The 26,055-nt window shown below is 40.6% G+C and overlaps 1 protein-coding gene across 5 annotated transcripts in view; it reads left to right on the top strand.

The window, feature by feature from the left end:
* Usp26 (ubiquitin specific peptidase 26) overlaps nucleotides 1-26,055 on the top strand; it is a 72,845-nt gene that overhangs the window by 12,058 nt on the left and 34,732 nt on the right. The window contains exons 1-4 of one of the 5 annotated variants that reach the window (XM_021240614.2): nucleotides 3,936-4,144; nucleotides 9,170-9,275; nucleotides 10,329-10,375; nucleotides 12,085-12,203. The gene's annotated coding sequence lies outside the window, so the exon portion shown is untranslated. Of the gene's footprint in view, nucleotides 1-3,935; nucleotides 4,145-7,050; nucleotides 7,202-8,601; nucleotides 8,643-9,169; nucleotides 9,276-10,328; nucleotides 10,376-12,084; nucleotides 12,204-26,055 lie in introns of those variants that run through there. The other 4 variants (XM_021240615.2, XM_021240616.2, XM_021240618.2 and 1 more) reach the window with 4 other exon arrangements.

Raw genomic sequence — 26,055 nt, forward strand, 5'->3', positions numbered from 1 at the left:
GCTTGAAGCAGTGTTTCTGATTGGAAGGTTAAAGTGGAGCTCAGAGACCTGCAGAGGTATGAAGCTCTGCAACTGTATGTACATGAAGGTTCCTAGCAGCACTATTCACTGTGGTGATTATCCGTCAGCAGCAAAAGGGTTAAAACCCTCTGCAGCAAAATCCCCCCTTAAAGTAATCCTGCCCAGTTTACACTAACTGGTCATAAAATAATGCAGTAACACTTACCAAAAACAGCGTGAGATAAAAATAAATCTTTCTCCCACTGAGAAGGGGCCTTCTTTGAGGCCGAAGTAAACAACTTTGTCAAGTTTTTGCTTTGATGTGCAACTTCAGATACAATGCTGTCGGTTCTGGTTCCTGGAATAACAGGATCAGAATGCTCTGCAAAATGCATTTCCTAGATATCCACATTCCCTGAGACTCTTTCTTGCCTCTTCCGCCCCTTTTAAAACTTCCAGTCCCTCACCCTGATGGTGCAATTGCTCTCTTGGAAACTCACCTGCTGGCCCTCTTGTTAATGTACTCTGATCTGAATAAACTTGTTTTTTCTTATTCTGATCTTGAATAACCGTGTGTGTGTGTGTGTGTGTGTGTGTGTGTGTGTGTGTGTTGTTGGAGATTGGAACAGGGCCTTCACACTGAGCTACACCCTCAGCCCTTTTAATTTTTTTTTTTTTTTTTGCTGTACTGGGGATCGAACTCAAGACCTTTCATTTTCGAGGCCAGCGCAATGCCACTGAGCTAAATCTCGGGCTGCAATTTTTTTTTTTGTTTTGAGAAGGGCTCTTGCTAAGATGCTCAGTTGTCCAGGCTCGGCTCTGACTTGTGATCCTCCTGCCTCAGCCTCCCAAATTATTTAACCAGAATTTGCCACTGGCCTTCTGCAAAACCATGCCACATTGCATTCACAGTAGTCAAAAGGTAGATACAGTCCACATGTTCACAAATGGATGGATAAAGAAATTATAGTATATATACACAATGGAATATTGTATAGCTACAAAAAAATTAATGAACTACTGATATATGCTCCATGAATAATCCTGAAAAAGAGTATGCTAGCCGGGTGCAGTAGTGCACACCTACAATCCCAACACTCCGTGGACTCAGCGGAAGAATCTCAAGTGAAAGGGAACAGTGGGATATGAAGTGAGTTCGAAGCTGGCCTGAACTAAAAAAAAAATGAGACCGTATCCCCCAAAAAACAACAAAATAAGCCGCTCATGACAGCATAGGATTACACTGCAACTTCAAGCCCCACTTGGGCAACTCTAGCAAGACCTTGTGTAAAAAAAATAAAAAATAAAAGGGGTTCAATATGTAGCTCATTGGTAGAGTGCCTCTGGATTTGAGCTCCAGAACACACGCGTGCACCCACGCGCATACACACACACACACACACACACACACACACACGGGCCAGGGACACAGAGAAAGCAGTGTGCTAAGTGAAAGAAGCCAGATACAAAAGGGCACAGATTGTGATTACATTTATGTGAAACGTGGAAAATAACAAATCCACTGAGAAAATAGATTGGTGGTTCCAGCGGGTGGAGGAGGGGTAGGTAGCTAGCCGCGCTTAACGGGTACTGGGGGTCCTTCTGGGGTGTTGACTATGTTTCAGAGCTACACGGTGGTGGTCGCACAACGTTATAAATGCACTGAATGCCATTGAATTGTTCATTTAAAATGGCTAATTTTATATTATGTAAATTTCACCTTGAAAAAAAGGCAGCTCCCCAACTGATTTGGATTTAGAGACAATACTTTTGTCAGCCAATTTACTCATATACCAATAAGCCTCCGCTGGAATGAAGATCTACAATTCTCTCTCTTTTTTTTTTTTTTTTTTTTTGGTACCAGGGATCGAACTCACGACCTTGCTCTTGTGAGGCAGGCCCAGTGCCACTGAGCTAAAATCCCCAGCCCTAGATCTATAATTCTTTGGTGTTCTCTTAACTGGAAGGCCCCTGAAGAGTTAAGTAAAAAAGAAGGGAAATGAGTGGACCATACTAAGTCCTCCATACTCCCTAACTGCACAAATGTGGTTGTCTAATTCATTCTCTTCATCTCATTCTCTCCACCCCTCCAGTTTCTTGCCTTGATAGTTTCGTCCAACACGTCTTAAAATTTTGTTATGCTTTAGGCTGAATTGCCGGCTCTGACCGATCTTGAGGGGCCTGCCTGCATTATTCTGTAATTGTTTTGACTTGTTTTTTAAAATCTAAACTGCTCTGGCCTTCAAGGAGGAAACATATGGGTTATTGGTTGCTTGTTTTCTCTGGATTTTGCAGAATTTCTGCAACCTCAATGCAAGTGCAAATCTCCAAGGATCATTCTGAGTCCTCCCCACCTTGTCTAGCCCAGTGCTAATCAATCCGTGTTCCCAAGACTCTCCTTACCCAAATTTTACTGTTGCCTCCCATCCTCCACCAGAGAGCCCCATCTGTTGCAGATGGAAAGAGGATCAAGTGCACCATGGCAGAATCCAGTCCTTTGGGTGCAATGGATGTGCAGACCAAAAAGAGCTACAGCCCAGCTTTATTTATTTATTTATTTATTTATTTATTTATTTATACTGGGGATCGAACTCAGGACCTTAGCTTGGGAGGCAGGCGCGGTGCCACTGAGCTAAATCCCTGGCCCTCTTTTTATTTATTTCGAGACAGAGTCTTACTAAAGCGTTCAGGCTAGGCTCGAACTTGTGCTCCTTCTACCTCAGCCTCCCAGAATGCTAGCATTATAGGCCTGTGCCGCTATGCCTGATTTCTGAGATCTTAAGACCCCATTCCTCTGTCTTCAGTCACCCACCCCCACCATAGAAACTTTAACTCAGACAGTGCACGTTTTCTGCATCCGACCTTCAATGGTTTTGAGACACCACTCACGCATATATGCAGCTGTTAGGAGAGCTACGCTTTTGTTTATTTGTTTTTGGTACCAGGGATCGAACTCAGGACCTTTCGCTTTCGAGGTAAGTGTGGTGCCACTGAGCTAAATCCCCGGCCCTTTATTTATTTTATTTTATTTTTAATTTATTTATTTTGGGTTTTTTTGGGGGGGGGTACCGGGGATCGAATTCGGGACCTTGCCCTTGCGAGGTAGGTGTGGTGCCACTGAGCTAAATCCCTGGCCCTTTATGTATTTGTTTTCGGGGGGGGGGGAGCGGGTACCGGGGATCGAATTCGGGACCTTCTGCTTTCGAGGCAGGCAGCAGCACCACTGAGCTAAATCCCTGGCCTTATTTTTATTTATTTATTTTTTTTGAGGCAGGGTCTCCCTTTGTAGTTCAGGATGTAGCCCAGGCTGGCCTCAAACTCGCGGCGATCCTCCTGCCTCAGCCTCCCGAGTGTTGGGATTACAGGCCTGCACCACCATGCCCGACTAGGAGAGCTACTTTTAAACTCATTTTTCATTACGAATTCCTTCCGTAACGTCTCCTACGTGCCCATTTTCCAAACATAGGCTTTGTGGGGGTTTGACACAGTCACTGTGGGAGCCGTACTTCATGTGCCTCACTACCCGATGGCTCTGAACCACCTGTGGTACGTGCGTGACTGTCCCATCAGGCAGCTTGTAGCACCCGACAGCACTGTCCCCTGCCTCCGGATGAGACAGTCATGCTTGTACCACCAGTGGTTCAAGCCGGCTGCAGAAGATGTTAATTCCCTTCCCAAGACTAATCAGGTATCTGGCTTGTGTCTGGCGGAAAGGGCAGAGATATCAGGGAAGAATTTTCCAGATGAAGATAATGGCATGCAAAAATCTTAAGAGCGTGCTTAGCGCATCGTTTGAATTCATTTCTCGGACCAATCAGGGAGCTTGGTGTGAGTTACGTGGTAGTAGTTTATTATGTGTCATAATGCCTTAGATCCTGACTGAAATATATAACTTTAGGCGCCAACCCTTCTCACCAATAATGAGCAAGGTCTGAGATATGGGTGGGGTTTCTAGTTATAGAGAAAGTAGGAGTAGATACTGTTCTTGCCAGTCATTTCAGCCACAGCCAATGGTGGAGCCATAGATTGAATGTAAAACATTATGAGCGTGCTAGTACTGGCACCCGTTTTGTCCTGGCTTGCGGAATGGGCGTGCGGTGGTGAGTTCTTCAGGCTGGAGGAACTTAGCGGCTGCTTCTACAAGGTACAGTAAGATTAATTTACTTTCATACTGTAATTGATAGTTAACTGTAATTTGCTTTTTAAGGTGGTGATATAATTTGTGTGTGTGTGTGTGTGTGTGTGTGGTACTGGGAATCTAACTCAGGGACTTGTGGCTTGCCAGGCAGACTCTGTGCTGCTGAGCTACATTTCTGGACCAAAATATTATATTCTTATAACTTTATAATAGTAATAGTCTGGAATGCTTTGGATTTAGGACGATTTGGGTTCCTTAGTCAAATTTGGTCACAGAGTCGTACTTTTGCTTTTCTTTGATCCCTATTTTTTTCCGCCCTGTACTGCGAGTTGAACGCAGGGCCTTGGCGCAGAGCTACGTACCTAGCCCTTTTTAAAGGTTTAAAAAAATGTATTTTTAAGCATGTGGGGAGTTAAACCCAGGCCCTCCATTTTGAGCTACATCCCCACCTGCTGTTGTTTTTTTTTTTTTAATTTGGGGACAGGGTCTCATTAAGTCGCTAAATTGACCTGGCTGGGCGCACACTTGTGACCATCCCACCTCAGCCTCCCGGAGTGCTGGGCTTACATGTGTGCGCAAGAGCAACCACCTTAGGTACTGTGCTTTTACGTTAAAACGTGGTGATTCCTTTACGGGTTTTTTCCGATTTTTTTCTTTACATTTTATTTGCTTAAATATTGTTTGGGGTCCCTTTTGTATACGGTTGTATGGTTTTGTGGTGTTTGTGACTGAAAAATGAGGAAATTCATGGCGCCTTTGAGCAGGTGCAAGGACGGCGGACAGTACAGTGGCTGCCCGGGAACCGCGTTTGGCTTTTATTTGAGTGATGATTATCGCTGTGTACTTGTGTAAATGTTGTGCTCCTCACCTCTTCTGTTTTCGATTTGGAGCGGAGAAAAATCACGCAGGATGATCATGCAAGGATTACAACAGTTAAATGTTGCTTAGTTGCCTTTAGATGAAGTTTTGTGGGCTTTTTGCCTTTTTAAATATCATTTGTGCGGGTAGATTTGGGCATTAATCCTCTCATATACTAACTTAAAAGGCTTTTTTTTTTTGTATTTTGAACTTGAAAACGGGCCAGGCTTGGTGGTGCATGCCACTAACCTCAGCACTGTGGGAGGTTGAAGCCGTACAGTCGAATGTTCGAGTCCAACCTCTGCAGTGCAGCAGTTCAGCCAGACACGGTCTCCACGGGAGGAAAAAAAAAAAGAAGCGGGTGGCGGGGGCGGGAGTGGGGGTGGGGGTGGAGCTCAGGGCCAGACCGCGGGGTCCTTGGGGGAGGGGATCAAGTAGTAAGGAAATGCTTTCCGTGGGGAAAGCTGGACTCCTTTAAATTCCCGCTGCTCCCGGGGGAGTTATTCAATGACTAAATGCCCTTCAGTTATGTTCAGGCTGTTTCAAGTTAATACAGTATAATTGTGTACTTTCTATTTTATTCAACCGAACATGGTCCTGAGGTCCTGCGTCCCGCGTCCCACATCCCGCATCCCTTCCCTGTACACCCCTTTAATGGGATTAAAAACAGGGCCTTCCCGCAGAGCTACATCGCTGTCCTTTTTTTCTTTTTTGAGACAGTCTCGAAATCACTGAATTGCCCAGAATGGGCTTGAATTTGCAGTTCTCTTGCTGCAGCCTCCCAGAGGGATTACATGCCTGTAAGGCATGCATCATCACGGGCAACAATCCTAATGCTTTCTATGAATTTGCCTTTAAAAGTTTTATCTCATTTGCACTTAACACCGTGGTTGCTGCTAAGCCTCTTTGAACTGATACTACATACAATTTGGCATTTAATTTTACAAAACAGTTTTTGTACTCATTCATTTGCATTGTTAAATTTGGGTGTTGGTGATTTCACCGGGGTTTTTTCTGTTTGTTTGTTTGTACCGGTGATCGAACTCAGGACCTTGCATTTTCGAGGCAGGTGCGGCGCCACTGAGCTACATCCCTGGCCCATTTTACAGTTTTTGGTTTTTTGGGGGTTTTTTGTCTTGGTACCGGTTATCGAACTCGGAACCTTGCGCTTGCGAGGCAGGCGCCGGAACCACTGAGCTAAATCCCCGGCCCTTTAATGTCTAAATTCTGACCTGTCTCCTTCATAAATTTTCCTAAGTGAAATAATTTTTGAGAGTTCTTAATTTAAAAAAAGAAAATTTAATCATGTGATTGTGTCTTGTTGGCTGCCATTTAACTGAGTTTTGGGATTTTACTTCCCAGAGAGACTGTGGTTGAGGTCCTTTGCATAAGCTTGTAAACAAAGTTTTGTGGTACCTTCACTTCACAAATAAGGAAAAGAGTTTTCTAATTGAAACAAGCCATTGTGATGTTTTCGATGCAAAAAAACCTCCCGCATTGTCAGTCTGGCTGAATGCACTTGTTTAAGGGCAATGAGTGCTTTAATATTGCCAATCACCAGCGACTGCAGAAAGTCTTTTAGGGGCCAAATGTGGTGGCGCAGGCCTGCAGAACCAGCACTCAGGAGGCTGAGGCAGGAGGATCACGGTGAGTTTGAGGTCAGCCTGAGCTACATAGCGAGACCCTGTCTCAAAAAAAAAAAGCCTTCACAACAGTTGAGTGTTGGGTATCGTGTTATGCAATTCTGCTCCTAGTGTTTTGCGTATGATTCTTCTGAAAATTGAGGCACATTTCCGTGTACAGAAAAAGAAATGAACTGGGCTGGGGATTTAGCTCAGTGGTTCCGCCACCTGCCTCGAAAGGGCAAGGACCCGAGTTCGATCCCCAATACCAAAAAAGAAAGAAATGAACTGTAGGACTGAACACTCGGTGCTTACTGGCAGTGGAAGGCCGTTGGAATTCGTGTTGGTAGACGTAAGCGATCTTCCGGCCTCAGTGTCGCGCTCGGGCTGCGGGCACGAGCGCTGCGCCACGCCAGGCTCCCTGGCAACCACGCCCAGTTTAGTGCGGCCATTTTAAGTTGGCAGCGTGGTCGCCGGACACCTAGTGTGTATTCTGGGAGGGGGCTGTTCAAGTAGAACGGTTGCTCTCAGAAACCTGAGGACCGTGCTAACTGAGAGGAACGTGAATAAGTCTTCCCTCGAGGTAAAATACAAATGCTTCTCTTTTTAAACGATGCAGGTTGAATTTCCTTAGTATTTTTAAAAATTTATTCTTGAGTTGGACTTGAATTATTTGTATTGTTTAGTATCTAAATGATTTATTTACATCTTTATTGGTAGGACATTAATTTGTTCTTCAAATATTATCCTCTTGGGGGCCGGGGATTTAGCTCAGTAGCCTGGCGCCTGCCTTACAAGTGCAAGGTCCCGAGTTCGATCCCCGGTACCCCCCCCCAAATATTATCCTCTTGGATTAAATCAGAAATATCAGCTGTTGGTAGGATTGAAAGCTATGAAGTGCCAAGATTTTCAGGGCCGGGGATTTAACTCAGTGGTGCCGCCGCCTGCCTCACAAGTACAAGGTCCAGAGTTCGGTCCCTGGTACCAAAAAAAAAAAAAAAAGATTTTAGGAATTGGATCATGAACCTCACAAATTCAAGCAGAGCCCTAGACCTTGAACGATCTCTGGCTGGAATTTAGGATCAAGCATCAGTGCTACCTCCACTTTGCCCATAGAATTCTGAAAGAGGAGACATTTTCCAAAGAGGGCATCGACACTAGCCAATATCAGCAACTGTACTATTTGTTCCGTCAGTTTCCTTGAAGATCTGATCTCGAATCTGAGAGTAACATTATTTAATGGTTTTTATGATTCATGAAATGATCTGAAATATTAGTTTCTTGATGTCTGTGCTTTTCTTTGTTTTTGTTTTGTTTTTTGGTATTGGGTATTGAACTCAGGACCTTGTGCTTGCCAGGCAGGCGCGGCACTGCTGAGCTAAGTCCTCAGCCTCTGTGCTTTTCTAATTTACACTGTTACTAATCACTAACACTAGTCTACCCCCGGACGATCTTGTGTCACCTGGGGAACAACAGCCTTCCCTTTCCAAGGCATTGGTTGATAATCCTGAATGAGTTTTGCATCAGTCTTGAACAAAACCAGACTTCTTTGACACCCCCTTATTGAAATTAAGGGGCATCGCTGAGCAGCTAACATAGATAAGAATTCTCCAGGCCGGGGATTTGGTTCAGCAGCACCATGCTGCCTCCCTCTCAGAAGCATAAGGTCCTGAGTTCGATCCCCGGTACCAAAAAAAAAAAAAAGAATCCCCCTCTGAGTAACTCAGGATCTCTTTTGAACTGAAAGTCAAACCTTGGAACAGTCTGTCTTGGTGTCGTTACCGCAAGTTCGGTGCTGTCCTTGTTTTATATCATCCCCCACACCGCATTTTGGGGACCTTGGCTCCAGCACCCATTTTCAGAAGTTCTCTGGATAAGGGCAAGAGGGTCAATGCCCCAAACACCTACATAAATGACTTTCCAAGTTGCATAGTTTCCCTACAGTAGTGCTAGGCTGTTCACTCCAGGCACATTTTCTTGCAGATCTGAGCAGAGCCTGCCTCCGGACCTGTGATGGGACAGTGGTATGCTACTCACCCTGTGGGTCTGTGATGTGAAGAACATAGACCAGGAACCAGTTTTTAAGACAGATGAGTGTAGGGCATCCTTAACGTTATGGGAAGTGACAGGTATCTTGCAGAGGGCAGCCCGTGCCCTGTTTCGTGCCATAATTAAAGATAGGATTGAAACCCCTTCCCTGAGTCTCTAGAGGTCCAGATTACCAGCAGGAGCAGGGTCACTCCCAGGCTCTTCTGACTAATTCTATGACAAAGATGTTAATACAGCTTATTCCTCTAATTAATTAGCAAAGGCATCTTTTTCTAGTTCTTGGTTGTGTTCCTCTTGTATACCCCCACGGGTGCTACTTAAAAACACAATATGTAATTAGACTGTTTAGACTTCAGTGAAAACTAACCTTGACTTTTTTTTTTCTGGTACTGGGGATCAAACTCAGGACCTTGCACTTGTGAGGCAGGCACAGCGCCATTGAGCTAAATCCCCAGTCCTAACTTTGACTTTTTAACACCAAATATTTATCTTTGTATTTTAGAAAAGCCAGTAGCTGACATCGGAAGGATTGGCTGGACTGGATTGGAGCAAACAGACTTCAGGAGTGGAGGGAGTGTGATAGTGCCGCTCAGGTGCTTTTGTTTCAGGTATAAGAATGTGAAGATAATTTGTTTATTTTTAAATAACAGCTTTATTGAACTAAAATTTGCATACTGTACAATTTACAAACTTGAAGTGTCTGATTCAGTAGATATTAGCATATTGACCAGTTGTACAGCCATGACCACAATCAGATTTAGATCGTTTTTGTTATGCCAAAGTAAAACACTCTGCCTACTAGCTATCATCTCCCAATCCCTGCCCACTAAATCTAGGCAGCCACTGAGCTCTTCTTTATCTTCATAGATTTTCCTGCTCTGGAAATTCATTTATTTATTTTTTAATTGAAAATAGACCATGCTCATAGCAATAATAAAGGCCTTAACATATCCAAAGAAATGGAAATTCTGTAAAGCGAACTCTCACACCATATTAGATCTGAAGATAATTTGAAAACCGGTTCTATCTTTGAAAAAGGGGAAAATATATGGGACCCATGAACCAAGTGGGAGCCTGCTGCTCTATGGTTCTTGGACCATTTATTTTGTAGGAGTCCTGGAGGTATAAGCCAGCAATTAAAGTAATATGTAGGTCAGTACTTCTCCAAATCTTTATCTTTCTGTACACTGTCCATTTCCTTTACAGACATTGCTGGGACTGTAAGACTCCAGCCTGAGTTTAACAGACACTCCATTATTTTCACTCTAAGACAGTATTCTGGCAGCCCAACCAGTTACTAATCTATTATTTTTATTTTTTGCATTTAATTAATTAATTAATTTTTTTGGTACCAGGGATCGAACTCAGGATCTTGCGCTTGCAAGGCAAGCAGCGGCACCACTGAGCTAAATCCCCAGCCCAGTTATTTTCGTATTTTGTGGCACTGCTGAAATTTTCAGTGGATTCACGCATTGGAATCTGGGCACAAAGATTTGAGTTTTGCATACTAAGGCTCCTAGGTCCTTGTGTTTCCTAAGAAATGTGGAGAGATAAATGAAACAAATAGATTTGGGCAAGTTGATCATGACAGAAGGTGCTAATATCGAGTGGATCACACTGGATGTGCTTTATAATATATGTTCTCTCTTGTCCCTGCTCAGATCAGAGTCTCTGTTCCAAACAGCAACCAAACCATAAGACTTGATTGGTAAGCTGTCCTATATTTTGGTTTTTCCCTCACATTGCTCTTTGATATCTTTTTTTCAAATGCATAAAGGTCCTGTGTGTGAACTGGATTTTACCTTTGTAACTGTCAGTTTTCTTTTGAGATATACAGATATAACTGGGTCAGGATTCCTTTCTTAGGAGTGATAAAATTTCACATGAATTTGGGATTGACGTTTTCAGTATATGAGAATACCAAATCTCAGAGTAGATTTTCTATCCAAAGTTTGCACTTTTGCAGTTGTCCCCTGTGGTGTATGTTGTGGAACGTGGTCTTACCCTGCAGCCTTTTAACAGTTAACCTTATGAGTTGTACTTACTGTGTAACATTTGTAGAATAAATGCCTGTAGTATATAGCTCTAACTCTCATACCTGTGATCCCAGCACTCTGGAGGCTGAGGGAGGAGGATCACTGTGAGTTCAAGGCCAGCCTGAGCTACATAGTGCGTTCAAGGCCAGCCTGAACTGCATAAGAGACCCTGTCTTAAAGAAACCAAAAAGACAAAAAAAAGTACCTCTTTGGCTTCTTTTGAAGCTAGAACTCAGTTCGATCTTCAATCTCAGTAACTGTCTTAATTAGGTCTTAATTGACTTTTTGAACCTTGGTTTTCCTCATCTGTAAAATGGAAGTCATATTTTGTTGTCAGGGATGTTGTGAGAATGAAATGTAACAATCTTTGATCCTCACCCTGTACCCAGCAGATACTTGGGAACTCGTCCTCCCTCATTTTCTGAATGCATGTACTTAAAACAAGACATTACTGTCTCAGGCATAGCTCATTGCTTACAGGTTACCCTGGCTTCTCTTTGGAAATCTCAACTCTGTATTCTTGCTGTGAAGCAAGAGGCGGCTGAGAAACTCACATAGTTTCTTGCCCTGAGTGGAGTCCTCTTTGGGCCTGCTTGGGCACCTTACCCAGAAGCTGGACTGTCCCTGAACCCAGCAGGACTTGCTAGATGTGTGTGCTGGAGGGTGCCTACCTGTGAATTAGCATTCCTAAAACTCTTGTTTTCTGTGACTATAAAAAGTCACTTCTGGGCTGCTATTATTAGTTCATTGAAGATTAGGTGAAGACATTTGACAATGTGAGAAATGCTAAATATAAATATGCAGTAACCAAAGATTTTTCTCAGAGAATTTGAATCTTTAGTCTCATTTGATACCTCTGGTGCTTCTTACCTTCTGATAGCATTATGTATCCTAAAATTCAGCCAGCTAAGGTAAAAAAATCATCCACATTTTAAAATTAGAAACGCATAGAACACGTTGACATTTCAAAGCCTTTGGATTTATCCTATAATTGGTTCAATTGCTTAAACCTTGGAAGGTGGAGGTCATTGTTATTTCTCATCAAGTAGAAAACTGAGGCCAGAGGTATTCAGAAAAAGCTTTATCCAGAATTAATCAATGGGACAGTGCCAGCAAGTTCCCTCGTTCAGTTGGATGATGATGAATTTAATTTATTTGGTCCCCAAAAGATAGGAAACTTAGCTACAGCTGTGATACCTCCTTTCGGTTGCATATGCTGGACCTACTGCTCTTCACAGTCCATCTTGGGTCTCTTCATTGGGGGAGTTTGGGGAAGGCAAATGAATGGTTTATTGGTTTTCTTTTAACTACTGACATTCACAAAATAGAGTGACGAGCAGAATTCTAAAATCTTAATCTCTATTTGAGTATATCTTCATAGAATTCAAAAACCCGGGAAAAGTGAAAGTGACCTTCGTCAAAATTTAGAGCCTGGCGTCTTGATTCCAGAGGAGTTCCATCATTTGCCCTTCAGCTCATCTGTGATCTCCTTTGTGAGTGGTTAGTAATTATTTAGAATTTTAATGTGCTGTAATTCTCAGTGTGATTTTCTCCTAGAGCTTATGTTTAGATTAAATGTGTTTTATAATTCTTGGTTTTGGTTTTGGTTTTGTTACCAGGGATCGAACTCAGGTCCTTGCGCTTGCAGGGCAGGCGGTGGAACCACCGAGCTAAATCCCCGGCCGTATAATTCTTGTTTATGTCGGTAGTAGAGATTAAATTGCATGGAAATATTAGGGTAAGCCTATATGGATAATGTATCTTTTATAAAAGACAAAAGTTTTTTTAATTTTTTTTCTAGCACAGTACTTCCTGAAAAAGCACAATTCACAGAAAGGTTAATGGCTCGATTTTTTTCTTTAAAAATAACCACCAATTATAATTGTATTGTGTGCTCACAAAGAAAGTCTAGAGACTACAAAAAGTGATAAGATTTTAACAACTAGGTTTCCATAAGAGAGGAAAAAATTTGATATGTAGAATTTGCCCGTTTCTCAGGTGTAAATACTTCCATTCTGAACAGTTTCAAGCTACTAATGTTGAATCCAAATCTAGGAAGAGCTGGGCAGTATCAGCCAATATGATTCAGTTCTGACACAGCACTGAATGAACATTAAACATCACTCAAAAACCCAACTATACAGAGTCATGACCACTGCTAGTCTATAAAAATATCCACATTGGTTCTGCTGTGGAAACTTGTTACTGGTATTTTGTAAGTAAATTTGTGCTTTGTCATTGAAGTATCTGACTTCAGTTCATGTTTTCAAGCTCCAGTATGATGCTGATGAGGTTGCTGCCCCATGGCTGAGTCAGGCAGAATCTCCAGGACGCTTGAGTAGAGTCCTGCATGAGGACTCTCCGTAGCTAGGAGTACCTCAGACAAGGCTTGTGGCTGTTAGAGTCCCAAAAAGCAGGCCTGGGAGCTTTCACCTGAGCTTTATGCTCAAAGTCGAGAGTGGAGGCTCTTTTTTTCCTTGCTTAGATCCTTCCATTCATACAGTGATTGATGGCTGGGCCAAGGACTTCACTGGAGGATATAGGACAAGAGATAACAGCTGGAAGCACGGTGGAAAGATAGTACTATAGTGACAAGCGTTTACAGTGTGTGAAGGGATATGTGTGGCCTGCTGCTCAGAGTAACATTTTTTTCCCTAAATTTGGTCTCTTCCCAACAGATCCTATTTCACTGTTTGTGCCTAGGCTGCTAAGTGCCTACCTTTCTCAAGATTCTTGAGAGCTAAGAATATATGAGAGTCATAAAAGAGAAGCATTTTAACATGTATCGTTTTTGATTCAAAAAACAAAATGGCTGCAGATGAAGATTTTTTTCATAGCTTATATGAGTGTTAATTAGAACCAGGTAAAAGTCTTGGGTGTTGGCCAAGGAACTAGGTCAGTGGTAGAGAGCATGGAAGCTCTGGGTTCGACCTCTAGCACCACAAAAGAAAAAAGCCTTGGCTGTGAGAAGTGCTTGTTTAATTGAAATATTTATGCAAAGAAGCTATCATAGTTAACCCATGCTGTGAAGAAACCCCCAAACACAACAAGTCCAAGTTCTCTTGGACTTTTGTCCAAAACAAATTTACCAGTATGCACTTAGTATAAGAATAGATGTTTAGTGTACTTCAGCCCATTGAAAGTTTTGATTCCTGTAGTAAGCAAAATATACTTTCCAACTACCTATTGTCAGTGTCTCTCATTTTTAGCCATTCCATAAGTCTGTCCTCCATTTGTACATGTAGTTAGGTTGGAAATGTCAAGAGACCACAGGGATATGTCTATGAAATTTCATAAAAATGCTTTCACTAAACTGATGTTTATTGGTATTCTGAAGGAGCTGGTACTGACTTTTTTTTTACGAGTCTGCTCCTTGCCATATCCCCTTTACCTTGAACTTTGTTTGTATCTAGGAATCAATTCTGTCTAATTTCTAAATGTAGCTTCTTGGTGACTTGGCTGGATTTATTATACAGATAGATACTCAAAGTGGAAGGAAATGTTGTGCATTTTAATGACATAAATACTGCCCTTACTCTGAAAACCCTTTTCTCTTTTTCTTGCTATTTTGTTTTGCCATTTCTTAGCAGATTCGAGGAATATAATGGTATTTCATAAAATCAGGGCTCTCCAACAACACATAGGCTTACTGTCTCATTTCATAGTAGCATAACATATGTAGGCATTTGCTGAAACTCCTATTTTTCATGCTGTTCTGATGCATCAGAAGAGATGCAGAAAAGACTGACCGTTGGTCAGTGACTGTACATGTGTTCCCTGTAGTCCTTCTGTGTAGGACTCTTCACAGTAGAGGTTGGCTAATAACTGTTTAGGTGCACAAACCAGTCAGGAAATGGAAGCTTGTGTGGGATATTTATTTCTGTATTTTATTTTATGCATGGGCAGAGTTTAAAGAATAAAATAGTTCCAGGAAGTTTACTCAAAAGAACAGGAGTTCCCCAGTCTTCTGCTATTACTAACTACATTTCTTACCATCTTTATCTAGAAATGATACCATGTGACTTTGCAATTGCAGGGAAAAAATTGGTGCTGAAAATTGCCCAGAAAACTATGAGAGTGCCAAAATGAGTTCAGATGTGGTTTTCTTTGCATTTGTTTTTTCTGTTCTTCTGACGAGAGGAGAACTACAGAGATTGGATTCTCAGCAAAGAGGGATAAAGAGACATGGAATGACAAGTAGGAGATGGTCCCTTTCCTTCAGGGACCCACATGTTAGAGGTGGGAGAGGGCTGTAAGCAGGGACCCAGTAGAGCTTCTCTTGATGAGGAGGATAAGGCAGACTGGAGGAAAAAGGCCTTTGATCTGAATGATGTCACAGGCATTGTAAGTTCAAGACATTGTTTTCTGACCCTTCTCTTTCCTACTCCCATTTGCGTTAAAATCTTCTCCAACTAGACAAGCATCATAATGGACATCACAAGCTTAGGACTTGCATTATGTGGCCTAAGATGTAGCTGGCAAATGTGGTAGGGCAGATAATAGTTGGATGGATGGATGGATGGCTAGATAGGTAGATAGGGCTTTGACATTCTGCAAAGACAACCTCTTCTTGCAGGTTTTAGCTTTAGAACACGGGCTTTCAGAGATCTAAAAATGATGCCACTTGACTTTTAAAACTTCAGTGTGTCATCACACTGTCTGCCTTGTAGTTCGTTTTAGCCAATAACAATGCCTTAAAAAGATGATTTTTAGTAAGAGAAGACATCAGATGAAACCTTAAATTTTAGTTCTTTTCACAGCAATCGCAGGTTGAGAAGTGTCAATTGCTTTAAATGTTTTATTTCAATGCGTATTCCACCTGTAGTCCTTTTTTTTTTTGGTACCAGGTATCGAACTCGGGTCCTTGTGCTTAGGAGGCAGGTGATGGAACCACTGAGCTAAATCTCCAGCCCCTGTAGTCCATTTTTTAAAATCTCAGGCAAGGAGCTGGTAACTCCATACATTTAATGTTCACGATCCTTCTTGGTCTGTTATTAAAGTGACAGAAAGACTGAGTGCTCTAGATATATGAGGAAAGGATGATAAGTAGTAATTATCATCTTTCTTATTTGAGGCCTAAGAATAATACTTTTTATCTCTGAAAAATATTTTACTCATCAAAATGCAGGAAGGAGGATTTGGGCTTCACTACAAGTATTTTAAATACTAATTTCTTGGTAGTGTTCCAGCTTGGAAATTGATAGCTCTAAGTCTTACATGTATAGCAGTGGTAATGAACCTATGGCACATGTAGGATTCACGAATTCACGGAAGACCAGTGGAAGTCAGGCCAAATTAGGCAGTACAGAAACGAGTGAAAGAGAAGTAGTTTGGGGGCAATTTGTAGTCAAACCATCAATAAGGGGATCACCATTGGAGGACCTTTTACTTTGAAGAATTATTTGGTGGGGTCAGGGATTTAGTTCAGTGGCAGCACGCCTGCCTTGAAAACGCAAGGTCATGAGTTCTATCCCCGGTACAAAAAAAAAAAGAAAAAAGAATTATTTGGTATGCTTGACTCATTTCTTTTTAAATACTTCCTCAGTGGAAAGCTGAGTTTGAGGTTAGATCAGATTGCCTAGATTGTTGGATTACTCAAAACAATAATGTGAGCAAAGCATATAAAAATTGTAGGGAAATAAGGGTTCTTAATATGACACTCTAAATTAAGTGTAAAGGAAAAGCAGATACGAATGCCTATTTGTGTATATGAGAAAGTACTGCCTTCTTGCAAAGTTGACAAATTGGTGATGTGGGAAGCCACTCTTCATTTTCTGTTTTCCCTGAGAATTCTGTACTTCTGAAATTGTACAGCTTTGCAGCCCCTGCCTCAATAGTGGATTTTTCTTGAGCCTGTGAAACATGACTCTTGTAAATAGGTGACATCTCATATTTTCATTTGTTTGGAGTTATTTGGCACAAACTTGCACAAATAAGTTGCTGTCTGAGGTTGATGTTTTCTAACATATTCCATGGGACAGTTTACCTTCAGCTTTCCATATTCCATACATATCTTTCTGATGTACCTTAATTTACAGCAGTTATGATTGCTGCCTGTAAAATTTCATATCTCCTGTTGGTCTTAATTTGATTTCAGGAAGGCAAGTGAATTTCTAAGTTTAAACTCCTTACATTGGTGTTATGATTTAGGTATAAAATATCCCCCCAAAATTTCATGTGTGTGGAAAGTGATTGGATCATAGGGCTCTGTTCACATTGGTGGATTTATCCTTTGGAGATGGATCACTGGGTGTGTGACCTAGAAGGATGTTTTCTTGTACTGAGCTCCTCCCTTCTCTGTACTTCCTGTCATGACATGAGCAGCTTTCCTTGGTCAGGCCCTTCCTGCCTTTCAGCTGGCTTACCATAGAATGGACCCACTTAAACTGTGAGCTAAAATAAACCTCTCTTCCCTTCAGTTTCAGGTGTCAGGTATTCTGTCCCAGACAGGCAAGTGACTGAGACAAATTGGTCAGTTTCTTATGTTGGGCTAGTTCTAAGCAGCAGGTTTCAGTGGGGTTTTTTTTCCTTTGATTTTCCTTGTTTTCTGGCCCAGATATTTCTTATCCTGAACATAATCTTGTTTGTGGTCTCACGGTAGTGACGTTTCTGAAATGATGTGTTTTATGTCTATCATAAGCATCCATTCTTCAACTAAATCCTGTCTCTTTTCCATGAACATCATCAGACTATCTAAAATTTGTTCCAGGCTTTGGTTTTCTCCGGCTTTGTTTTGGTCTCCCCTTTATCGAGTCTCACTTTTTTCTTTTTGGTACAGGGATTGAACTCAGGACCTTGTACTTGCGAGGCTGGCGGTGGCCGCACCACTGAGCTAAATTCCGGGCCCTCAAGTCTCACTTTGGATGTGCCTTTCCTTAGGATCTTTATTCCATAAATTCTTCTGCCATGTGGAAACATGTAATTTTTATATGCCTATGTATGGTAACTCACTAAAAAAATCATCTAGTATTTCTTCTTAGTATTGTGCACTAGTGCAACTGGACTTTCTCATCCATGCAGGTTTTGCTATTACTCTTGAAGGAGTTGTTTCCTAATTGGTGTTATGGCACACTGTACAGCTGTAATATGTGCTACTTTTTTGTGTTACTGGGAATTGAACCCAAGGCCTCTCAAACATTTCCTCTTTCTTGGTTCCTGCAGGGGGTGAGAATAGGGATCATTCTATTCTGATTCTTTAATTGTCTTTCTTCAGTAGTTGGGTCTTTGTGTCCTGATTACCCTTTCTGATCTGTTGCAATTTAAACATTCCTTCATTTCTAAATACACTCCTGAAGAGAATGTAGACCTGGGTTTATTTCCCGTTCTGTTTTCATCTGTCTCCCTTGGTGTTCAAGATCACTTACTACCCTGTCTGCACCAGCTGACTTCTAAGATCTCAAACTTAGAATTATGAATTCTTACTTCATTGGGAGGGGGTTGTAGCTCAGTGTTAGGGTGCTTACTAGCATGCTTGAGGCCATGGGCTCCATCTCCAGCACACTGCGCGCGCACACACACACACACACACACGCACACTCCATTGCTTCTCAGCCTATTTTCCTGTATATTATAAAATTCTTCCACTATCTGTGGTCTCTAACTTGACAGATTACTGAACTCCTGAACTTTAATTTTCTTAAGTATAAAACGGGGCTTATAAGATCTGCCCAAGTTTCTTAAAGGGGCTATTAGAAGAGGAAAAGGCGTTAAGACTACTGCTGAGTGCCGGATCCTCACAAATACCACCAGAATAATCTGTTGGCAAGGCAAAGTTGAGCTTATCCTGGATGTGGTGAAGAAGAGTCTACCTTAATAGTTTTAGTAGCAGATCTGTTGGGGACAAAGTGAGGTTATTTAGAAGGTTTTTGTAGTCTGATTTAGTGTGGCTCTTTCAGTGTTGGAGCTTGGTCTGGATTGGTTAAGAATTGAGATATAGTAGTTGATTAGCACACAGTAATAAGAGAGGCTTATGTGGCAGTGGCTTGAATTTTCATCCTTTTTGCTGTTCATTTGAATTTTTCCAGAAGTTTCTGGAATGAACAAGTCTTGGGCAATATAAATAACACTACCACTTTCTCTTGCTTCTGATTGCATAGGGGATTTAATAGATTAACTCAAAAAAGAAGAGATAAAAATATATGAAAGTATTTAAATAGTCAGGATTGCCATTAAGACTTTTAGAAACGTCCCTTTGGGTTAGGGTGTAACTCTGGTAGAGCACTTACCTACCTATAATGTGTGTGTCTGTGGGTTTGATCCCCAAAAAACAAAATAAAAAGCCCACTTCCTTTATACTACAGGATTTTTTCCTTCACTCCTCATTTCTGCTTCTCCCGTAGCTGTAGGGCTGTCAATAAAACAGCTGTGCTTAAGAGGTGATAACTATCCCAGTTCTTGGTAGTGCTGCTCAACTGACGTCCCATCTCACATACTTTTTCTCTGATACCCACTCTCCCATAACCCTGAACATCTTTTTGTTCCATTTGTATGCCAGTACTTTTCATCTCAGGGCTTCTGCTTGTGTTATTTCCTCTGCCTGGGACACTGGTCTTAGCTGTGTGTAGCCCTCTACCTGGCCAGCTGTAGTCTCATTGTAGTATGGTGTTTGACCATTGGGGAACAAAGGTGTACCATCATGAATAAGAGACCTACATGGGGTGTCATAGGGCATATAGCAATTTCCCTGTCTCATTTGATAGTTAAAAACAATGAACAAAACAGAGAAACTCAGAAAACAGAGTAATTACATACTTCAGATAAATTCAGGACAAGGCACGATATTGCAGAGAATGTAAAAAAGCAAGGCAAAGAAAAGATTTTCCCCCAAAGACCTTACAGTTTTTTTTTTTTTAGAGAAGCAATTTAGCATTACTCAATCTGTATGAGTCAAAGGAGAGGAACCACTATAGTTTAGACAGAGAAGTCTTAGAAAATCCTTTTTTACAAGTGCTTTCTAATAACCTACTTAAGGTAACTAGTCATTTTTTTAGCATTTAAAAATTTTTTGTTAGTATGTTTGCAGTATATAATGATTATATTTATCGTGGGGGAGGTGGTATGTGTATATAACTCATCTTAGTTCTTTTTACATTCCCTTCCCCTCCTTTCCCCCATCTCTAATCCTCTTTGCAAATAGAACATTTGCAAAAGATCTGTTTCCCTGAGTCCTATTATCTATCTTTTCTTAATGGTAGACTGCAACTTGTTCTGTCTTTCTGAGGATAGGACAGGAGTAAGAATCTTCAGGGGAGAGAAGCAGAGCACTAACGAAGAGAAAGGTGTGCAGTAAGGGGAAAGGTGGGAGGGGTTGCTGACTAAAATCAGCACAGCAGGTAGATGTACTTCTTTCACAGCATTAGTGTGATGTGGTTCTGCATACACAGAGGCTTTGTTGGATTATGAGGCCTGGGACACTCTAGCTATTAAGTCACACTCAGCCATGGAACCTGACAATATAATGATGTCTGCTTTTGCTTCTGCCCTGGTAATGTCCCAGAAGAACTAAATAGTGAACAGAAAATTAATTTCTTTGAATTCAGACAAGAGGTAAAAGAACAAGGAATAATAATTCTACATTCAGGTTATATATATATCTAGATTTGTTTAGAAACAATTTGTGTTATGTTTAGGCTGAATTGTGCATTAAACTTTGCTCTTCATCCCAAGAGGAATTAATGAAAGAAGCATCTGATCAGAGCATGCTAATGTAGTTCAGAACTGTTAAACACATGTGTGCACAGGCATGCACAGGTGGTTATAACATGGATTATTTTGCAAGGTCAGAAAAAGAATGGCTATTGTGCCACATACTAGTTAATTTCTTGAGTATGCAAATAAACCAGTTACTTCCTCCAAGCTTTTCAGAGGAGTTTTTCATAGAGACCTTTTTAAAAAATATCTGTGCATGTATATTTGATTCCTGAACAGAGTATTCAGTGAACTGTTTTAGTGCACATTGAAAATAAAAAATAGTATAGAGTGCCTAGGAGATAAGAAGGTGTATTCTTATAAGGAAGCATTGCTTCTAGTGTTGGGAAATGAACACACAGGACCACTTACCTTCTTTTTCATATTGAATTCATGATATGATCAGTTAGGCCGCATTCGAGGGCTTCCCAGTCCTTTGACTCCATAGATTATACTGTTCAGGCTCAGAAGGCCCTTGAAGATCACTCCCTACTATGTAAGTGAAGAAATGAGACTTAGTAAGATAAAGGCCACAGAGATGGTAATAGAGCTGAGACTGGAGTTTTATCTCTTGCTGTGTATTTTTAGTTCCATTCCACTGTGCACATTTCCTCTCTGGAGAACACATAATTCCCATTTCTAGGAAGTTGATAGTTAAACGCAAACAGAAAATTGACTCCCTTTACAGGTGGAGTAATGGAGCCATAGTGACCTTAAATACTCTATCCATATTCCCAAACCTAGAGTGGGGACTAGGTCAAGAATTCATCACCATGCTCTGGCACACTGCTGTTTGGTAACTACAACAGTACTTATGAAGAAATGCCATGTAATTAGGTGGCTAATGTTGTCATTACTTAGACCAATTAATGTTTACTGCTGTGGCAGAAAGGCTGCCATTCTTCTAGAATCCAGAGATTTTGTAAATGCTTGTTTCCGGAGCTAGATTAAGGTTAGAGTTGAAGCGTTAAGAGTGGAAAAAGGAGAATGATGTGAGTGTGTGTAGTTGAGTTCAGTAGGGTTTAGCTTTTCAGACGCTTCTGTGTATATTTGCTAAGCATGTAACTAGAAGGTAGAAAATAGCTTTCCCGTCAAGGTCTGGATGTGGATCCAGTGCCTTGTATCAACATTCCATAGTGTTACTATAAAACATAGACACAAGGAAGTGGCTTAGGCACATAACTGGGGGACTCACTTGGCCAGATAGAAAATAATAGATAACCCTCAGAGAAAAGTATATTGTTCCTTAAAATGTCATGTAACAGCTTTGGACAACCATCATTCCCTCCATTAACTCAGCAAATAAGCATTGAGTTCTATTAGGGAAATAGAGTAGATTGAGGACATTTAATAACTGTTTGGCTTATATATTGAGATGAATAATGAGAGTGAATTATAAAGCCAGTGTTAATTCTGTGGATGGGCTATGAGTTTGCTGTTTAGAAATAGTCTCCAATCTCAGCTTTTCCACTAAAAGCTACAATTAGTTTGAATGTTGTTACACTGATTGCTATACTTCTTGCAGTAAAATATCACCCTTGTTAATTGCAATTTCTTTGACAGTCTTTCCATTTGAATTCTTCATCCTACTTTTGGAAAGATTCCATGAAAATTAACAATGTAATAAGTACTTATAGTTCTTTTTCAGAAAATTGTATTCCAGGTTATTTTATAAGGCATTATGAAGACAGTTATGAACTAAGTTGGTGTAGTTCTGAATCATTGTCTAGAAAACTGAATCATTGTCCAGCCAGTCTGTGTTCAAAGGTTGTTAGAAACTCTGTGAAGCTGGGCATGGTGGTGCGCACCTGTCATCCCAGCACTCTGGGAAGCTGAGGCAAGTGACTAAAGTTTGAGCCCAGCCTGGGCAATGTAGTGACTTAGCAAGACCCGGTCTCTAAAATAAAAATTTTAAATGGTTGAGGATGTAGTTCAGTACAGAGGCCCTGGTTTCAATATCTAGTACCACCAAAAAAATTTTAAAAGCAGCGGAAAGATCCTTCAAAGAAAGAGGATGCGAAGTTAGCCCAGATAACCTATAAGGATTCTTCCAGATCTTGAGTATACAGTTTAGTAGAAGTCTGTAAGTGGGTGGTAGACAGGATAAAAACCACCTACAGACGACGTACAGGTTTTTTTTCTTAGATCAGATGAGAATCAAAATTCTTGCCAAAGGGCACAATTTACCTTCCTGTTTATGGTATTAATTTTCCATTTGCCACATGATTTGAAATTGCAGTGTTATGTTCAACAATGTTATCACTTTAAAATGTAATAAATTTTTCTTCACATGCCACTTACAGAAATCTCTGTCATACTTAAACTTTGTGTTATTGAAGGGCAAAAGTATACAAGGACTTTACAGAGGTTTCTTATGAGTGAATGCTTTGGAAATGGTTAGTGGAAAACTCCTATAGGAACGCTTATAGTATGCCTATTTGTATGACATGCCAGGGGAATCATATGGTAGTTATACCATCTGTAAGGCCAAGAATTTTATTTGTAGGGCTGTACTGAGTTTGTTCTAAAGCAGTGGTTCTTAAACATTTTTTGTCATAAATCAATTTGATGACCTGTTGACATTGTATACCATCTTCTTGGTACAAAATAGGCTTTGCCCATGTGCATAAACGTTTGCAATTTTCTAGGAATTCAAAGACTACATTGAAGCTCTAATATATTACACAGGATAAGAATTTCTGTTACTGATATCTCAGCTATTATTTCTTTATTTAGTCATAAGACAGTTGACAGCCTACCATATATACTGGGCCCTGTGTTGGATGCAGGACACAACTTCTTTACTAAGAAGCAAGATCTCGAGCTGCTGGACTGAAATGATCCTTCTGCTTCAGCCTCCTGAATCCTGTGACTTACAGGCACACAACACAGGGCCTGGCTAACATTAGTGCTTTAATGGCATGATCCCTGAAGGCCCTTATATTGCTTTATTTACTCAGTCCTGTTCTAGGCAATGAAGGGAATACATAGTCCAAACATCCAGTGAGGTAAGACAGTAACCTGAAAAAGGCAAAAGAAAGAAACAAAGGGAAAAAGGCTTCTATTAGGTAATTTGAAGTCCAGTCATAGAGTGAAACTGTCTCATGGACATGAGGGTACTGTGGCACCAAGTCAGCCTCTGTAAGTGGCACTTGATATTAGAATAATTATAGTCCTGTTGAGCTATTGCATGATTGTTTTATTACTGGGCTGCATTAAAAAATTTTTAAAAACATTCAGTCCTTTCAACCAAGTGTTTATTGGGTTAAGTTACTATTGTTGAACTGCAAGAGGTAGGGGAGATGGTACCATGTGAGAGAGCTATGAATGGAGCTTCATATAAATCCTTTTAAGTAAATCAGATTGAAAGTATTTATGTTATTGCAGGCCCTATGGAAAACATTTCCAAGGCTCTTCATAAAATTGTCTCTAGGCTGCTTGTGTTTGTATTTATTCAGCTTTCATATCTTCATTTGTTCACATTGGGGTTTGTGTTTGTTTTAGTTTTTACCAAAATGATTTAATTTTATAGTCAATTTTTGTATAACCGAAGCCTCAAGCTTGTATCAGGATGCCCAAATAACTTCAATAATTCTGGAAGATTTTTCACTTAACAAGTAGAAATTCATCAGCATGGAATAATGACATTTTAAAACTATTAAATTGGAAATATCTTTATAGTCACCCTGGAGCTTAAATATGTCAGCCATTAATAACTACCACCCAAACTCACAATTTTCTGAGAAGAGAAAATTGGCTGGTTTTAATATGTCTGAAAGATAAATCAGACCATCAACGTCCTATCAGTCATATGAGAAATTTATATAAGTCACATTAAACACATCAGATCAACTGTAAAATTAGAGTAATTAAATGTTAGAGGGCAAAGAATTTTATTAGAAGAGCAACAAAGACTTGCCATATTGAGAGTGCTGCAAGTTCCACATCCTAAAGACTCTCCAGTCGCAGCTGCCCAAGGCCAGAGGGTGTCATGAGTATGTTCCCTGGAGTCCTTAGGAGCAAAGAGGAGGAGCCTAAATTCTTTTTTTTTTTGGTACTGGGAATCGAACTCAGGACCACGTGCATGCGAGGCAGGCACTGGAACCACCGAGTCCCTGAGGCTGGATTCTTAACAGAGATGGGTGGCTAGACTCTGACTCTGCCAACACACTTAAGAAGAGGACACAGATACATAAAGGGTGACCTTACTCCTTTTAAATTTAAAAAAAAAAACCTTGGAAGTAAAAATACAGAAGTGCTTCAAAACATACAGATGGGTTTCTGATGTAAACCAACAACCTTTTCTCTCATGTTTTCTTATCCTTTATAATCTATTTCTGTTCTGGGTTTATTTCCCTATCTATATGTAATGCCTTATAGCTATTATTTAATTTTTTCTTAGGACACTGATTTTTGCTCTGATAGCTCACTTATACCATCTTTACCTTTTTTCTGTCTCTTTTGCCCAGATTTATCTCACTATCAATTTCTCTACTACACTAGTAACCTCTGCAACTTCAGTTACTGTACTTCAGCTTTTACCTGGTATTAACACTCCATGCTTGATAAGGACATTTACTTCTGTCCTCCTATCCTTCCCTTTGCTTCCCTTCCACTCACATTCTGCCCTCTATCAAATGTACTTTTGCTTTTACATTATCAAGGATGTTAAATGTGCTCTGTCTCTCTATATATTTTTTGGTACCAGGGATCGAACTTGGGACCTTGTACCTGTGAGGCAGGCGGCAGAACCACTGAGCTAAATCCCCAGCCCTAAGTGTATTCTATATGTTTATAATCTCCTTATTTTGTTGGAGTAAATCATTAAGTAAGCTCCTAAGAAAGGTGTGTGTGAGGTCAAAGTTTTGAACTGTTGACTATTTGAAAATATATTTATTTGGACCTCATCTTGAATTGATAGTTTACCAACTATCAATAGAATTTTAAGTATAGAATTTTAAGTTCAAAGCTACAGGCCCATGGTTATTTTCCTTCCTCTATTTTCACCTATCTTTTTAGATCCTTTATTAGATTGGTCTTCTGGACCAATCTCTGCAGTACTTACATTACTTACATTACTTTTTACATATGTCTCTCTGATTTTTTTTTTTTCTTTATGTTCCACTAACACAGTCTCAAGACTGTGAAACTCAAGTTTAACGGGACACCCTCTTTGGCCACAGTGGACTCACAACCTCTACTATTTGCTGAGTCTTTTTTTTTCTTCTTTGGTAACAGGGATCAAACTTGGGTCCTTATGCTTGCAAGGCAGGCGACGGAACCACTGAGCTAAATCCCCAGCCTTGCTGAGTCTTTTTTAGGTTCCATTCTTGATTTTTTTTGGTTCCAGATATCGAACTTGGGACCTTGTGCTCGTGAGGCAAATCTTCTCATTCTTAATTGTGACTCTAATTGTAATAGTAGTAGACAAAGCAGTCATTGTTTCTAATCTTCAGATTGTTCTCTAATAAATAAGAAATACTACGTTTCCTTTCTTTGCTGTCATCCTCCTTACTGCACTCTCTCCCTTGGAATGTCATTATGCAACACACAGCTCCAATTTTGGATTTCCCTGTTTTCCAACCATCATGAAATTTGCCTTTCTCAAAGTCAGACCTGAGCTTTCAATATTTATTTCTGTGAACTTGTGACATAGTTGACTTTT

Source organism: Heterocephalus glaber, unplaced genomic scaffold, assembly GCF_053883595.1.
Source record: "Heterocephalus glaber isolate CG9 unplaced genomic scaffold, H.glaber_assembly_v1.0 deba00001729, whole genome shotgun sequence".
NCBI lineage: Eukaryota > Metazoa > Chordata > Mammalia > Rodentia > Bathyergidae > Heterocephalus > Heterocephalus glaber.